The sequence below is a fragment of the Varroa jacobsoni genome, unplaced genomic scaffold (genome assembly GCF_002532875.2).
Source record: "Varroa jacobsoni isolate VJ856 unplaced genomic scaffold, vjacob_1.0 contig03584, whole genome shotgun sequence".
Taxonomy (NCBI): Eukaryota; Metazoa; Arthropoda; class Arachnida; order Mesostigmata; family Varroidae; genus Varroa; species Varroa jacobsoni.
In genome coordinates, this window is record NW_019215051.1 from 10,421 (window position 1) to 28,781 (window position 18,361).

An 18,361-nucleotide genomic window follows, 5' to 3' on the forward strand; every position below is an offset into this window, starting at 1 on the left:
GGCTTAATTAACAACGAAACAAACGTTTTACTTTCTTGATTGAGGCCTTGCATTATTAAAAAATAGAGATAGAGAGAGAGAGGCAAAGGAGCGAGAGAGAAATCCTCTCTTGTTAGGGAGAATATAATCAAATCGATTACACATATTCTACGAAATGCTTAACGAGTTTTCCATTGATCGATGCTTATTATGAGTGTGAAAAAAGAGAGACGCACATAGACCTCTCTGTATGCAGCGTTGTCAATACTAATTTGTAGGTGTGTCCGTATGAAAGCACGTTCAGGATCGAAAAACGACCTACGCTTTAAACACTATAATTTATATCTAAATTTAGTGCGCAACTCAGTCTGGCGCAATACATATGTATAGTAGATAGAAACAATCACCACTGCACGGCCCCGCTAGAACCAAAACGACAATTTACGACCTGCATCTCTCCATAGAACAAAGTAGTGCTGCAGCTACATCGACTGCGATCTTCGAACATGTAGAACGCATGCACGAATGCTTCGTATGGGATAAAGAAAAATGGAACACATTATTCGACTAGAAGTTCGATTAAATCTACTCCTAAAGACCCATAACAGGGAAACAGTATGTATTCCTTAAGCGACTCGCTTTGAGATGTTATTTATTATACTCCATATTAGTTACCATAACTCGCTTTTTTTTTAGATTGAAACCAAATCTTTTTATACGTTTTTCCTTTTAGCATATAAACCTTTTTTCCGTTTTAAGGTGTAATTTACTCTCTAGACTTGCAACCGTGAATAAAACGGTCTAGCTTAATTCTTATGCGTAGATTAGATAATAATATAAGAGTCATATTAACGACATTAATATAATGCTTTACTTCACCGTCATTTTACAGTTCGTACAAATTAATTAGCCCCGTTCACCTTGTACGAAGCCCCGATAGGGCGCGGTGGTAGCGACTTTGCCTAATAATCATAGAGGTACGTGAGACTGTTTAAATTCGGTTTCCGTAATGATGTTGTGGTAATACATTTAATTTCTAATCTCAGAAGTATATACTGGTCTAGGCCAGGCGTAGATAGGCTCTTTTGTTTTGTCCTGAAAGAGGCAGTCGTTTGAAACAGTACCAATGGGTGAATGCTGAAAGCAGTGCTGGACATGAAAACTTCGGGCATTGAAATCCGAACACTGATACATTTCAACTCTCCATTAAGATAATTCGACTAATAGGAAAGTTTTGAATGTAGTAATTTCCTCTCGTACTCAATCCCCCACATTGTTTGCAAAGAGTTTTATCCTTCCTTGGTATACCTCTCCCTTTGATAGATCGCTGGAAGAATTGCAAGCATAGGCTCTAGGGCCCACCGTAGGAGTTATGAGTTAGGAAGTTACTTCGTCTCTATATTAGGCGCATACTGAAGCTGCAAAAAACAACTAGATAACACTGTATAACTGTCAAGCCATTTCTTTTTAGTAACGGTAAGTTGATTTTGAAGTAAGTATCATTCGACCTTTTTTTAGGCGGATATGTACATGAATTACCCAGACGCCAGACAACACGATAAGGTCTGTTCAACTAGAAAAATGATTTACGTGTTTTATGATCAAGCTCTCATGCGGTTTTTGTCGGTATGCTAAGCCTCTGACTATTCTAATCATGATTGATCGGATAACAGGTAACGACAACATTGATCGGATAAAAGTGCGGAGTAAGGTCACAGGTTCAAAACGGGTGAAAACAAGATAGAACAGGTGTTTCTTTACTATTTTTTTAAAAAAAAAAACGTTATACAAACTTGAATAGTACACTGGTCGCAAAGATTCATATATATTACGCGGCAAAAACCTGGCGCCGCACTGTTTCTAGTTATCTTTTAGCGTAGTAAAAAATAAATGCTCGGTTTTTTACTTCATAGGAGTTTTATATTTGCTTTTATCTAACACTATCTTCAGTAATGTCAGCCGTGACCATGAAGGCTATTGATCAGGACAATGCCATACGAGGAGTGCTGAACCTAATTTATCGTGAGCAACCGTTTTATGACAAATCATTGGCTGCGACCGCGAACTGATTATTGAGAAGTGCTATCTCGTCACTGCTTCGTCGTATTTAAGACTCTAATGTCAAAAAGAAAACTTGGCTTTGCTAGACAAACCACTCGTTAACTTGTTTCGAGACGCTGAACAAGCAGAGCTATGATAGTCATTACACTAAACTAGTTGCTTTTTTTCATTCCATATCTGCCCCAAGTATGACAAACGGCAAGACTGCAGAGAATGATCCATCCATACGTTTTTATTGGCATAATGTGGATAGTATAGAAATAATACTTGTAACCCGTGAAAATATATACTTTTACATTAAAACATTTTAATGATACTAATGCCAGCTTATGTGTATGTCTAGTTTCGCAGAATATTATGGTTTTTTTAATACTCTGTTATCTGTAATCATTCTTCCTACAGCTACCTTCAATAGAGGTTCCTACAGTTCAAATGTATATCAAGGTATATACAGAAAATTTTTATCTATTTTTTTGTTTTTTTTAAATATTTGTCGGGATATTATTTTAATTCCGCGTTTGAATGATTCTCCAGCTTTTTCCGCAAAAATAAAAAAGTCGTAAGAGTGGAATAAGTATATACTTAAAAAGATAAATGCGAAAACATCCATGGCTTAGAATAGAAAGGCTTACGGAATGAAGTGATTTAAAATCACTTTTTTATTAACAAAAAAAAAACAAGCTCGGTATCAATCAGCGTTATCATGTGGCCACAGATCAATACCGCCAATGAACCTACTGCGGTAATACGATGAACAAATTTTTGAAGTAGCAGCAGATACGCTGCGATTTCACCGAACAGAAATTCGCTTAAAATGTTTGCTCTTGTTAAGCCCTATCGTTTTCAAAATAATTTAAAAGATCCAATTTTGTAATAATTTCGTACATTGAAGACTTTATTTGGAAACGGTATCTTATTTGAAGGTTTCGGTTTGCTGTTACCGAGGTTACATTGCTAGTTCTGAAGACATAGTGTATGAAAAGATACATAATTTTAGTTATATTCATCTTCTTTGATGAAAAGTAGGACTATCAAAGGTTGAACTAGAATCAATAAGGCGGACAAAAGTGGTCAACTGGCTTAGACAGTGTTATTCAACAAGGCCACCATGATATACTGGGTTCACAATACAACCTGCCTAACTACCGTCGAAATCAACGTCATTCATAATGAAACATAGTATAACGTAGGGCTTGCTTCCGACAGAACTAATATTTTGATTTCGATGCCACTGTAGACGGATTTTAGTAGGTCTTTGCGAATCTCCTTCCCAAATCCCTGTGCTGTTCCCTATTTTTCCTTTTACCCTCCCATGCATACACGCACGAAGCGTCGCCAGTGCCCTTTGGGGTTGACAGAAGTTGCTCACAAACACACACCTACCCGCGTGAGCTGAGTAAAGTTTTCCTGCTTAGCTTTGTCTCCTTCGTTAAAAACCATCTGTTGTTGTGAACAGAGAACTGCCGCCTATCCCGTAGCCACGGGGTTCATCAGCGGTTCTTTTCGCTCGTTTTGTGCCAACATCTCGTTCTTTTGCATTTGACCGCATTTGTTCTGCCAAAAGCGAATTTGCCTGGCTGTTGAGGGCATCATATGCCCTCAGCCGCTCCTGGGTATGTGGAGAAAAATCGTTGCAAAGCCGTAAGTGCAAAGATAAAGGTGCTAAGTGCAGATGCCGCTATCTCCTGGCCCCTTTTATCTTAAGCTTCAATGGGAGCTAATGCGTATTATTTGGTCCGATGCGAGTTTCCGCGCATAGGTCGCTATTCCAAGGTTCGAGACAATGGCCGAAGTTTCGAGTCGTGTAGCGTCCCAGTGCTGGTCGGAAGGATCTCCTCATCTATATGGTAAGCGCGAACATTCCAGCTCGTAAATATGTAGATGTATATATATATATAGAGCATAGCATAATTCTGATTTACAGACTACCTTTTCTGGTGCGTCCCAGTCGCGGTGATATGCCATCGTACCCGCTTCGAAGGCAGGTAAACGCGGCCCATCATAGACGCCGATGGAGATAGGGTAGCAGAGTTAAGGCAATAGGGGGCATACAACGGGCCCGATTGAGACGAGATCCAGTGGACCTGCCAAAGCTGATATCATTCGCAACTATTTTATAATCCTAAGTTAAGCAAGTCTATTAATTGCGAACGTTATGAAATAATTAGAACCCATTATGATACGATCAAGATACATGAATCCAGGGGCTCTAATCTCTAACAGGACACTGATCTATGCATTGAGATAAGATCTTGATGCGCAACAAGGTTTGTGTTTCGCAAGGATAGTTTGCCAGGCTTGACTCACCGATGTATTCCTAATTCTGTATGATGTAATGGAAATTTAGCTGTACCCTTTGAGTTTCACGTTCACTATCGCCGTTAGGCATTACCTCAAACCTAAGCATACGACTGGTAAAATTTAAAAAAAAAGCAGGTTATACGTTGTACGAAATATTGTTAAAGAGTTTTTTCACCTTCATTATACCATCGACAACTCTAGAAATTACGCATCCGTACAGACGTCGCCTCCTTACATCTAAAACACGGACAGCAGCAGAGTATCAAATTTTAAATTCATTTATAATGTAATTCTATACACGAACATCAAATGGAAAGAAACAGAGCACCGTAAGCAAACGACACTTGAAAAGACTTATATGTAAATAGCATAATGGTAAGAGCACTAGCATAAAATTGTAGGCATTCTTAATGGGAACCAAATCGCAATTAATTAAATGGCTCTACTTTAACAACTATTTGCGGCATTATACAGAGAAGCAAGCCTTACGTTAACTAATATCTAACTATGATATAAACTCACGGCCGACTTTGCCATTGGAAAATGTATACAGACCTGCCATCTGTAAAAAAACTCCTGTAAAACTACATGCCTTTTGATGGAGGTGGATGTCTTCAAAAACGAACGCTGTACAGCGCACACCCCCTATTGAGCGAACTGCTACCAGATATGCTGCAACAGTATTGGCAATTGAAGCTCATAGCATTACAACTTTCGAAGAGGTTTTGGCCTTTCTTTACGGATAACATTTGCTTATCTCGTACTTCCATCTATCGCCCATTTTGTTTTCGATCTGTATACTTTCGATGGTTTCTTCAAGCGACTGTTGAGAACCACACCAACGTGTTTGTCAATAAAGCCTTGTCCCGAAGAAAGACTGATTGGAGATTTGAGTTAAACGGAGTTGCTTGATTCATTGCCCTATTAACAGTCTAGTGGTCGTTGAGCGAAATGCGTCGTGCGAGGGCATACGTCTGACCAGTGATGCGGTTTGATGCTGTTGTTTCTTCTTTTCGCTTGCGCTTATTCAACTGACGACCTGGGGCAGTGCGGACATATTGATGTTTGTTTCTATTGTGCCGAAGAACTGCAGGGTATAAACCATTCAAGTTAATAATCGTGTATCGGTAGGGTCAATCAGTAGGCGGCCGATGAGACGAATGCATCAGGTAGATGTTTTAGCTTTATGACGTAAACTGGACCAGCCTTTCATTCTGATGAAGAGACTTGTTCATAACTAGATGGTCAACGTTTATAGCCACTGCTGTTTAATATGAAATAGGGTAAAAATTAGGCGTCTGAAGTAATGCTCAGCATTAATACCAAAGGCGAAGGTCGAAACATTTAGAAGATGAAATCAAAGAAGGCACATTATAGGAAAAGTTTAATAATAAACAGTACAAAAAACGGTGATTAGTGATCATAAAACATCATAGACAAAATGCTCTGTCATGCCAGTAAAAGCATGTGGTATTGTATACAGGCAGAGGTACCCGAATATCTCTTAAGTTCTTGCATTGATTTGCTTCACTTCAATTTGTGTTTGACAGTAAAACGATGCAAATAGACCGGCTACTACCTGGTTGCACAGGACATTACATGTACCTCTGTTTTGTTTTTAAATTATAACGTTTAATGCAACTACATACTTTTACCGACCGTTATAAGCAGTGTTTCATCAGCGATAGCCTTATTATTTCCAATTCCAAAGGGTATTATCTCCGCACCTTAGTGCATATTTTAGACACTCAGTTTTCATAATAATACGTTTCATTCGTCTAAACTGTAACAGATTGATATTGTGAAGTATTATTATTATAATTTTTAGTTTGTGCTACTTTCTAACGTGAAATTTGTGCAGACGATCTTTCGCTCTGGTAGGATTTTTTTGTCCTTGAAATTAAATCAGTAATAAAAATAAAAAGTAGCCCTTTAACTACGATATTTACAAAACACCCAACAACAAAATTACATTTTTCATATTGGCTCATAAAATATGATTAATAAATACATACCCCATTGACTCGAGATTAAATTAAAATTCTTATTGAACAAACTGAATTGTGTTCATATATTTTTTTATCGACTGTTACTGTTTATTGGGAAGATGGTTACGAAGCATTTTCTTACTTTTCTAGTGCTTTATCACCAATAGACCTCACGTCGAATCGAAAAGGGGGCGAAGGGCTACACTTAGACACGCAGAAGTATCAGTATGTCAACACACAAAATTAGGTCGAGAGCGGCTTTAACAAAATCTAGCATTTTAATATGTAAGGTTTGACCTGGTTATCAGGCATGACAGTTATATACAGAAATCGATCAATATCCTGACATTATGTGGTAGTGCTTTTTCAAAAAGGTCTAAGATTTGCCGAGAGAGGAATGTCGAACGCCGGGTCACGTTCACTAACAAATAGCAGTTATAAAAAACAAACAGATGAATTACGATGGGGCGATGAGTAGTCACAGCAGCAACAGTAAAAACAACTATAACGACATTACAACTTAGCATCAGATCAAGGAGGCTAAAGCCATTTAGACCATGCTAAGGAAAGAAGAAAGACACTATACTCGGATATGGAAAAGGGGAGGCTTCGATAGAGCGAGGCGCGCATGTAAAGTGTGCAACGCGTAGGGGAAGAAACACTTGATGCCCCCTTTCCATGAGCATTATACGCGCACTTTCGATGCGGTGCGTTAGTGCTCCGGTCGACTGTGTTAATATCGATTAACTGATATGAGTCATAATAATTATATTAGTACTTATTGTTATTATTATTAGTATTACGAATGCAAATCCAAAGGAAGCACAATAGCTTGCAAATGTCTTCTGCCAGATTGGTACCAAATAATCTTGGGCCTCAGCTCTCTACCACCACCAAACAAACAAACCCTGTCTGCATTTCCTACTCCAACTGCTACCACTGATTCTTCCCACCCAGAAAGCACAAATTCAACAATTCTTCTCATACCGTCTCTCAAGACATAAGTCTACGTACATCGATTGTTCGCTGCTATCCTTCTAGTTCTGACCTATACTTCGCTGCACAACGTGTATATAATACACCAGCGACTGAAGACAGTTTCCACCGCCCAAAGCGACGTGAAATATACAATACACAATATATGCTAATGACACGCTGTTACCCCCAACCCACACTCGATTAGTACTTCAAGTAGTCCCAAGTGAGCCTTTTCCTCCACCTCATCGCTGTATTGGCAATCAGCAGGCGACCGAGTAGACCTAAAAAAGAGGACTTAGACGAAAAGGAAGATTCGTACAATAATCCGTAAACGATCGATTGAGGGCCTCTCCTTTCATATCACGACTATGTGTGTCTGAGCGGTTGCTCATGGGAAGCCTTGTGTGCGATTCCTTGGTTTACACTTTGCGCCGGGGCCATTCATATCTCTCGATGTGAATGAGATATCTGTTTTCGTTTGGCTTTAACCTAACTGACTTGTTGGCTGAATGTCTTTCTTCCGCCAAATGAACGCACCAAGTCGCTGATGGAAATCGGGTGCCGAAAGTGAGGTTATTGACTTGAATTATGGACTCTCCGCGATGACGATGCCGGCTAGATGAAGAAAAGTCTTCTGTTGAATACTGTATTGAGTTTATTATATCCAGAAACTGGGAAGTAAATTTCTGGCTGAAAGCAGGGGTTGCTTGTTCAGGTTTTGCATCCTAAAACCAATGTGTGAATAAATAAAAAAAAAAAAAACCACCAACGCTACATAATAATAACAATTTGTAGTTAAAAATAACTCAAACAATGAAAATCAATTTGAAATACATTAAATCAGAGTGCCTATACTATTCGTTTCGACATCGAGGTTCTGCACCTGCTAAACGACTCCATTAAAAATTAATTCCCATCATTTAAACAGTCCAATTAACTACGAATTGCCACGATGAACTCTATACTGATGCCGGAATACCGGGACCTTACGATGCAATAGCAGATTTCGTGTGTGCCTTAAAAACCGTAAGTACCTCGATTGTTATGGCTCTTTTTCTCAAGTATAGAAAGAGACCGTTATCTGCTAAGTGTACATTTAGCTTCTACACTGTACTAAATATACTGTTCACATTAGATTATTATTTCTACTACCCCTAAATATATATTATATACGGCTAACGCATGAGCGAAATACAAAAGAATAATAAATCGTTGTTGTCTTTGGTATATTGCGGATAACCGTATTCTATCTCATCAAGACATTGCTGGCGCCCTGCAATATTCGTCTGTCTCTGTGCGCATTTGAGGGACTAAAGTGGGCCCACTTATGCCATGGCTACCCTTCAAATGACCTTCGTAGTAGGATCAGATTTGGAATCACTCAATGTGTGCACGTCAGCTAAAAATTAAAGAACTTTCATCCCGTGAAGACGAATACCATACACTTAAACGCTGTATTCCAATAAAATGTTTATCGTTCAACACGTGTGTGTATGTCAAACAAATATTATCCTATCTCCGATGATTCAAAACCATCCATGAATAACGTCACGTGAACAACAACCCAGCGCTGGCAACACCACTAAAGGAAACGTTCCTACCTTTGAAACTGCTCCCTTCATCTTTGCAACAAGATGACACACGCCCTCGTACTCCCCTGGTACTGCTACTCAAGTTGAAAGCGTTATTCTTGTTGCAACAAAAAAGCTTTCTATAAACTGTGATCTACAAATGCGGCTCTGTCATCGCCACCAACTCCACTATTAATCGAAAAACGCACTCGTTCAGCCCCGAGCGTCTGCCGTACATCTACCGTTTCAACGGCCACCCCACCCCCGCGCTCACCTGCCGCTGTCAACTTTTTGCTATGCTTTCCGATTTCGAGGAATCCATGCGCTTTGAACGATCTTAACGGTTGCATCAAGTTTGACGATACGATGTTAGCATCGGCCTGAGAATACCTGAGTCGGCGGTCTTAAAACGATCCTAAAACTACGAGATTGTGGACCGAACCTGCTAACCTCCAGACCTTAAACCGGTGAACGGCTGTGAGCTTTTTTAGTCGTAACTCCCCCTCGAGAGTGGGCTACTACATATTGTGCTGTGTTATGCTATCGAACTGTTTCTAGCTGCTTATGTACAATTTTTACTTTTCTATGCGCGGTTTTCATCAAATGGTCTTTCTTTTTGTCGCTATGTAGCAGTAATAACTAAGGTCTATTGTCGGGTTTTTCTCTGAGTCGGATGAAGTAAAATGCGTCTATGCTTGAATTTGAACCTAGACCATCACGTGTCCTCAAGTTTCGTCGGCAAACGTGTTACCTTCTATGCTATCGCAAGGACTATTTATATACGTATATATATGTACGTATGTGTTCCTTGAGTAAAGAACACATTAGCGGGCTGGGCGAATGCGGGCGATAGAAACAAGTGCTGCAGGCAAAAGGAAATCGCCAGATTAACTTACTACATAACGTTTCATTTTACACAGTCTAAGTTGCTTCGTGGTTGTCTGGTATCGTGTTCGATAAACTTAAGATAACAGAAATAGTAAAGGCCAATGATGCGTTCGTTAGATGAACAATCCTAATTAGTTGTCGATCGCTGTCCGCATCCGTTTGTAATAGACATTTTGACAGTGGTGATAAGTATTTGATACTGGATTTTGTGTCTTCATCTTCGCTTTTTTTCTTGGGTTTTCAGGTTGAGATATATTTACTTTACCGTGCTTAATGTCCTATATGCAGGTAGAATATAGCACGGTAATATTTTGGTAAGCAAAAATTTCAGATTCAAACCCATCTGACCGACTCAAGAAGGTACTAAAAATGTCGTTCTGCACCGACTATACGTGCCTCAATCCTCCGAATCGTAACTACTTCCGCTGAAGTAATCTTCACCGGATTCGATACCGTCATTTTTCTCTCAGTCGATATTCTTGACCATTCCAAGGCTTTTCCTCTTTAGGTATTTCTTGAGTTTCGGGAAGAGAAAATCGTGGAAGTTGAAGCCTTAAGTTTTTTTCTACCAGAAGTCGATATAATAGTGATGTACGATGGAAACCCACTATCAAATAGGCTCCAGTCTTCAAATAATATTAAATCTAGTCCGATACGATTTCGTGTGGGGTGTAGCCTCCTAAGAGCGATTTGCGAATCTTCTCGCATAAGTCGTTTTCTCAACGCTGTTCGCATGTTGTCCACAACAGGAATTTAGTGCTATTAAAAAAAAACTTAGATAAACCGAATTGTTGACCGAAAAAGATCGAAGACCTAGCGAATGACCGGACCGTTGCATTCGATTAGTCATTTGAAAATGTATGAAAATTCAAACGGCGCAACATTGAATTGAAAGAATAGCATCATGGATTCTGATGGGGCTGTTCCTGCATCCATGTTGTTGGCGCATGTCGCCAACAAGACTGTGGTACTAGATTAATAAAGATACGGACAAGTATGAATAAATGAATAAAGAAACGTTATGTTAATAGTTTCAATGGACTTATTAAGGGGCTGTATGTAGTCATACCAAAATCACATGCAGATCGATGCTGTTTTTTCTTTTTTAATTATAGGTTTGTTCATTATCGGTATTATTCAAATTTAAGATTAAGCTTATCAATTACATTATCGAGTAGTTTTATATAGCTTCAGAGGTGAAGATGAGTTCCGTCTGACATGAGTTGCTTAATGGAAAATTGTTCCTTCAGGTCATGTAGATTCTCCGTATGGATTTACGTGTATCTGTCCTAAATCTTGGCAATTGGTTGAGCACTTTTGCCTAAGAACCAGTTTTTTTTTTTCACTAAACATAGACTTGAATAGACCTGATTCCAGAACCAGAGTCCATGCAGCCGCGGGAAGCGTCAGGCTTAGGTAAATCCCCCGATAAGATCAGTTCGGTCGCTTTCTAGAAAGCGAATTCAGAACCTATGTGCATATTATCCAGTCATTGTCATCACATGTGTCCTGTATCCCGGAAACAAGATAACTTTTCTAGTAGAGGTCTATCAGATAATAGCCACTTTTACATCAGTAGAAAACATTGAAACAGGCCGGGCGAAGCCTGCACGGGAAGCATCTGTAAACAAGCGTATATATTACTACCTAATTAAACGTTTTACTCTCATACGCTCGCGGGGGACCTCAACCAAGATACGGATGAATACGATGCAGACTCTCTTGCGTTAATCTAGTCCCATTTAGGTTTAATTTGAGCTTTCATCCTCTCCTGCTACCTGAAGGTCCCTGAGAAAACAGGTTCTTCACGTCGAAGATGCTGCAATTGTCCATTTGAGGTGGTGTCCATTTCGAAACATAGGTAGCACTTACCGTGAAGTAACCTGCCACTTGTTCCACTTTTAAAAGCCATCAAATGTGCCAAGGGAGTGGTGATAGCAGCCGCCCACGAAACAACGCCAGCAGTTCAATTTGTCATATGTTGGAGAAGGCCGCTGGCACTAGCGAATTAGCTAAACTGTCTTAAGTAGTACAGGATCCTGAGTCAACTCAGTAAGTCTTTGTGTCTTAGGTTAGGCGCTAAAGCAATTGAGTTTTGTTGGCTCACAACGCGATCGTTCTTGCTAAAAACACATCTTTACCGAATGCAGGTAACCACAATTATTATGGACATGGTGTTTGTTTATGAAATATTTTCTCCACTCCATCCGCTTCCTGTGAATTAGCTTTCGTTCCATCTAAATAAACAGGCGTATCTATGTCTCGAGTTTTACATCTGCCATCGCCGTTAGGTTCCAAGCACAAAACAAAGCGTACCTGTGCCCGAATTCGAAGCTAGACCACAACGAATAGGTCTAATTTATGTTAACTGTAATCAATAATTCTGTTTTCCAAGGAAATTTTTCTGATCCATATAATGTCGATTTAGCCCCATTGTATAATAGGATGTCTTTTATTTGCGCCTAAGTTTCATTCAAATTATGTAGCTAAACACTTAGAACTTTTAAAATTTGGTTTGAGAAGTTCTGCGTAAATTATATTGGTAAGGTTCCTATATTATAGAAAAATATTAGCTATTAATTTCACGTATCGCTTTAAGAAAATAGGCGTATGACATTTTAGAAACGCCGTAATAAAGTTCATGGAAACCACTTACTGTTTGCTATACCACAACACGGTAACGCACCAGTTCGTATTTCATTGCAGGAAATGTTTCTTTTTTCTAGAAAATCTGCTTGGCTTTGCGAGACAAACATAAATTATGATATAGTAAATAACATCATATATAACTCAAGACAGAAAAAAGGAAAAGTCTACAAAAATAACTATGTTAAGTACATCCGAAAAGAATAGTTTGGAAGCGACCAAAGCTATCTGAATTACTAGGTCTTACAGATGTTGTTAATTAATTTTCAAGTTGTGAAGTTCATGAAAGCTTCCAAAATGCAGTTAATCCCTGAACGCATTTATCTTCCTCAGTTTTGTTCTTAGATCGATGCTACTCATTTCTCTACAGACAACTATTCAGTCGGCGCCCTACCTTTGGCCCGGCGATGGCAGAAGCAGCGAGTCAGTAAAACGTGCATGCAAGCTCTTTCATGAACCTAACGTTCACTTGAAGTGACCTTAGGAACTAGAACAATAACAGCGGCAATTCAAAAGAAAATTTAGGAATATTAACTAACTTTCCCATCAAAACGGTTGCTACTCTGATTAGAGATGAGTCCGGATGACGCTTGTAAGAATTACGGAATACAGGTCCTGATCAAGTAGGCTTACTTTGTTCGAAACAATCGCTACTAGAAAATACATACTTCCAAAGATCGATACTCGATTATATATAATAGATATTAGTATTAGAGATACCATGAAATAATTTGCAATGAAGTAAGCATAGTAATACGAAGCAGACATTCATATACCTATATCTGTGTACTACTAAGATACAACGTTTGTCCTTTTACATAGAATGCTTTAATTTTTTTCTGTGCGTTGCCTTCTTCTTCTAAAATTATCTCTATTAAATGATTTCTGTGGCCTAACTTTGGTGGGGTAATTTTGTGGATCATTTTGGAGATCATTCTTAAGAGAAACAAAATCAGCTCAAATTTATTTTTCAGTATGAAATAATTATATCTACTATTATGAGTAACGGATCTTACGATTTGGCACATATTGTTTTTTGTTGCTTGATACGATTAGATTCTATAAACTTTGTTAATAAGAGATCCTAGTATACAGGGTAAGTTTTTTCGCCTATATGTTGATCACCAGTCATGATCTATTGTGGGGCTAAGGCCTAACCAAAGAGAGGGAGCTTCTACAAGAAGTCCTGAATCCATTTGCAAGACGAGTACCATATAAATGCCACAAAATCTGGATAAGGTTATACGTATTTAGATTGTTTTTCTAGAGTTTTTGTTATTAGAGCCCGGACAGAAGACGACGTAAAAAATAAAGCAAATGACTCTCTCGAGCTGGTAAATCGGTGGATGGAAGAACACTACTTAAGGTTAGCCGCTGAGAAGACAGACGCAGTATATCTAACTGGCCGGAAGAAGAATACTAACTGGAAAACCAGAGGGGTCAACCTCTTTTTGGAAGATACCCAAAGGCGGGAAAAACAGCTCTCAATCTGTCCCGCATTCTGCCTAGAGTAGGGGGCCTTCGAGGGCCGTCGAAGATAGTTTAACTATAACTCTCACCCACTAAACCCGGGGCCCAGGGTAAGGATCCCACAGTATCAGGCAAACAACACGGTTGTAAAGTCTGGTCTGCATAGTGCATTTGCCTTCAAGCTCCAATAAAAAGAAAGACTGTTTTTAGAGTATTGATAAAAGGACGTTTGTAAGCACAGGGAAATCACAACAGCATATAACAACAGCGAAAGGTTGTTTAATGTACCTGAGACAAGAATTAGGGCTGAACTTAGCAAATTTCACAGGAACAAAATAATACATGAACGATCCTTTCGTAAAAGACCATCGGATGCGCTCAAAGGATGACAGTTACATATAAGTTGATCAAATAAATTACATCTAAATATAATATTGCACTAGCGTATTTAAATAAAGTAGGAATATATATTGAAAGCCTCATTTGTATATACAGAAAATAATCGGTAGGATTAGTAATACGTTTTATTGCAAAACAGAACACAAAGGAACCTTTTCAACATACGGAAATATCTAGAAAAATAGAGAGTGTTCTAATGAAAAATTTAATCTAACTTGCTGACACATCCTAAGGTCAAGAAATGTACACTCTACTGAAGTTAGAATAGAAACGAATAACTGAAGTTATTTTATTTTTCCATGAACGTGTTTAACACCCGTGTTTAAGGCGGACAAATGTTGCAGTAACCGAAGCTAAGGCCAAAATTAAGACCTTTTACTCAAGTTTAACCTAAGAGCCTTCAGCCTGCTCCATAACTCCTTTAACACGTTTCCTTAAAGGATTGGTTGGTCATGCCGAGGTTTCTACGTCGTCAAGCTGAAATCCTGTGCTTTCTGAGGAGCAACGCTTAGCGAAGCATGACTTGTTCGCCCAAGTCTTCTAGAAGGTATCGAACGTGTTGAGGAAGTGCGCAAATGTTGACAGCCCTCGACGATACGACGACAGCAATGGCGCCGACAACGTTCTTGGCTTTGCTCAAACGTAAGTGACAAAGTAAGCAAACCCGCCCCTCCCAAACGAGATCATTTAAAAATCAACTCGATTAGTTCCTAAGTTTGATCAGGCATCCGGACCGTTGGAGTACGTTACTCAACGGTGCGGTCGTTGCGGTCGAGAAATAAACAAACGTAAAGTGATAACAAGATGAGTTTCAAATAAATACGCAGTTCGTTAAGATACATTTATTTTTCCTCTCTATCTGATCAGTGAGCTCAGTCACCCAAGGACCCTCTTCTGTAAGCAACGGTATTATAGAAGCCCAAAGCTTGGAACTATCGATGCTTATAATATACTGCCATATCCGTACATGTTCTGGTAGGTCGTGTCTTCGCCATAAATTAATTATCAGAAAAGTTTTAAGTGTTACTAAATTGTGGGCTTCATCAAAGTGGATAGAAAATTTCTATACCAACGTCGGAAAATACCGCCATTTTCGGAAAACTGTACCTTTATTAAACTTCTAACATTAACATAAATCGATTATATTATAAAGTATTATATAAGCCACAATAGTCACCATAGCAATCTGAATTATGGCTGAATAATCAGCCATAATTCAGATTGTATTATTAGGCTTCAAATCAATTAAAACTAAGATAATGTTCGTTTAGACGTCACTTCTTCGTCGGACTGAAAAATATAAGTTCTCTCATGGTTCTTTTTTTGTAATATTAGTAAAGTCTCGTAAAATATTAGCCCTGTACGCTGGAACAAAAATTATTAAAAACTATATACTTTCTACTTTTAGTAACATTAAGAGGCTAGATCTGTCGATCTAGAGAAAATATTCTGCAATTGTCCAAAGGGCTGAAACACAAACCTTTCTTCTTACAGAGCTAGTTATCACGGAATCTCTATGAAGTATTTAATTCTTTATTACTATTGCTATTCATCGATACATCCATTCGCTATTGCCGGATTTCGTAGAGCGGTGACTATTCTTCATCCGTTATTTAATAAGCACCCGCTCATCTTTAATGTGTGCACCTACCGCCATAGTTCATACTGTAAGCCGTTGTCATAAGTAAATTGGATATAATTAATGCGAAGATGCATTACAGAGCATGTTCTTGCGGACGTATTTGACGTTCTCACCATTGACATACGCAGGACAAACAGTTGAATCACATTGAACGCCGTACATGTTGTTAATGTAAACGTTCCATTTATCTCGCGACGCGTACTGACTCTTCTATCATGACGAACATACAATAGTATGTAATGTCAAGAAGCCGTTAATGGCTAACTAACCTGCTAGCCTACTATTGGCCTTAGCCAACCCTGAGCCAACAACCTAGACCGAGAAATACACAACTGTCGAAGGCTTACGTTATCTCTCTGGGCCAGATGAACTCCAGGAGTCAGGAATCCGGAAAGGTGCCTATGACGCATATGTTTTGATAGGCCACGCCCGAAGACGTAAACGACACGTCTGATAGTGCCGGACTTGCAATTTGATCAGCAGACTGAACGCGGTCGATGTATGTGGTACTAGTGAGAGCTGTGGTTAGAAAAATATATGGGGTAAACTAAGAAATGAAGAAGGCAACGACAACAATTGGAAGAAATTTATTACGCTTGCTGCCACGCTTAATCTCTGCACAGGAATCGCTTGATGAAGTCCTTTAATACTGAACGCGACATGTTATCGAAGCGCATACATCATCACAGGCGAACACGGCACGTACATGTATCTGCGTCCTATGTACCAAAATAGTACAGTATTTCTGTGAATAAAAACATTCTTATTATAAATTTGGATACCGCTAGAAAATCTATACATAGCCATTCGTTTTAGCTAAGCGCTAAAAGCGGAGTGATAAACAGGACAACAGACCTGTAGGTTAAATATCGGTGAAGGCATGCAAAGGTTGATCACTTTGGTGAGACTGCGAGATTGACACAGCATAAGGTAGTAAAACTACTATATTATGGAACAAAGATTGTATCGGGGAGAAAGTTCGTAAGGTGGCTTGCGTGATGTAGAGCTATTTTCGCTAAAAAAATGCTAAACTTAAAACTTTACAAATAAGTTTAATTAACTGGCGTAGCAGCTTTGAAATTCGAAGGCTGCCTATATTTGGGTCATACAGAATGTGGGCCGCTCACGATTCACGGATGCAGTAACAACCAGGTCATCTAGAAAGAATAGAAATAGATAAAACTGTAAACTTATTGGAGGGCATTGATTTGATTTATCGCATTTTATTAGAGCTTATCTCAGTATAAGTGAATCTAAGTGACCAAGTCAGAGTGAATGATATGGCGGTGCAAATATCATATAAAAAGGAGGACAATAAATATAGTCTCCATTTTATTTATTTGATTGATCTAAATTATAGAAAATTATATGAAATGAATAAATAACAGAATTATAAATTATACAACCTACAAAATTATAGAAAAAATATAAAGCACCTGAGCACTGATTTTACGTCTAAACGATTGAAGCTATCCACTTCGTAGGCTATCATATACTTTCAACATTTCTTTGTTTGCTACGATATGGAGACAAGATGAATAGCTTCATATATTTTCTCAAAAGGACAGTGCCTTTTACATGAGATTTGCCCTTAAACTTGTTGAAAAATGTAAGGTCAGCCATAATGCGCGCTCGAAATGTTTAAAAATTACATAAATTGTATACATATATATATATATATATATATATATATATAAGTTCTGTGACAATAGAGTAAATCTTTTTAACATATAAACCTTCTCGAGTCTTTGTGTAATTCTATAAAATTTATGATCAAAATGCATCTTTGTAGAGACCATTTCAACGTCCAGTTTGTAACCTCTGTCTATTACCTGTAGCTAAATAAGATACGCATATATCTTATATATAGCTCTTGTTTTCTTTACAACAGCGCCCCCATATCAAAGGAGGCGTTTAATATATTCGTTATACGTATATTGTTACATAAACATTATTGTGCCTCATTGACACCGATAGAAACAGTAGCGGCGTTTATAGTGACAAGACGCCGAAAAACAAGCCAATATACTGACCTGACTTAACGCTATCATTCTTGGACTATTTGCTTATTTCTGGATGGAACAATTTGGATAATTCTAAAGTATTAAAATCTACTATTACTTAATTCCTATTTACCTGCTTTTGCCGATCTGAGTATATTCGTGTAATTTCCTCGAATCGCTGCTGATCAATGGGAAACGATAGACTAGCGTCACCTTATGGCTGATACCTACCAACTGAGATGATAGATCACGCGACGATCTACGGAAATGCAGCATATGTGCGCGTTGAGAGACGTTATTAAGAGCAGTTAGAGCAAAAACGTTGCTGCCGTAAAATACTGTTTTCAGCTCTTCAAGCGTCGCCACGCTGATAGCTTGAAGAGCTTACGTAATAAAACAGGATGTTGTCAGAATGAAACAAACCGAGAGAGAGAG

The 18,361-nt window shown here is 38.6% G+C and overlaps 1 long non-coding RNA gene across 1 annotated transcript; it reads left to right on the forward strand.

Moving 5' to 3' along the window:
• The first annotated feature begins 332 nt into the window (after positions 1-332).
• Positions 333-17,788, forward strand: LOC111272853 (uncharacterized). The gene is made up of 5 exons (XR_002687761.2): positions 333-594; positions 872-3,887; positions 14,722-14,923; positions 15,149-15,256; positions 16,157-17,788. It is a non-coding gene; the product is annotated as an uncharacterized LOC111272853 (long non-coding RNA).
• Positions 17,789-18,361: the final 573 nt, after the last annotated feature.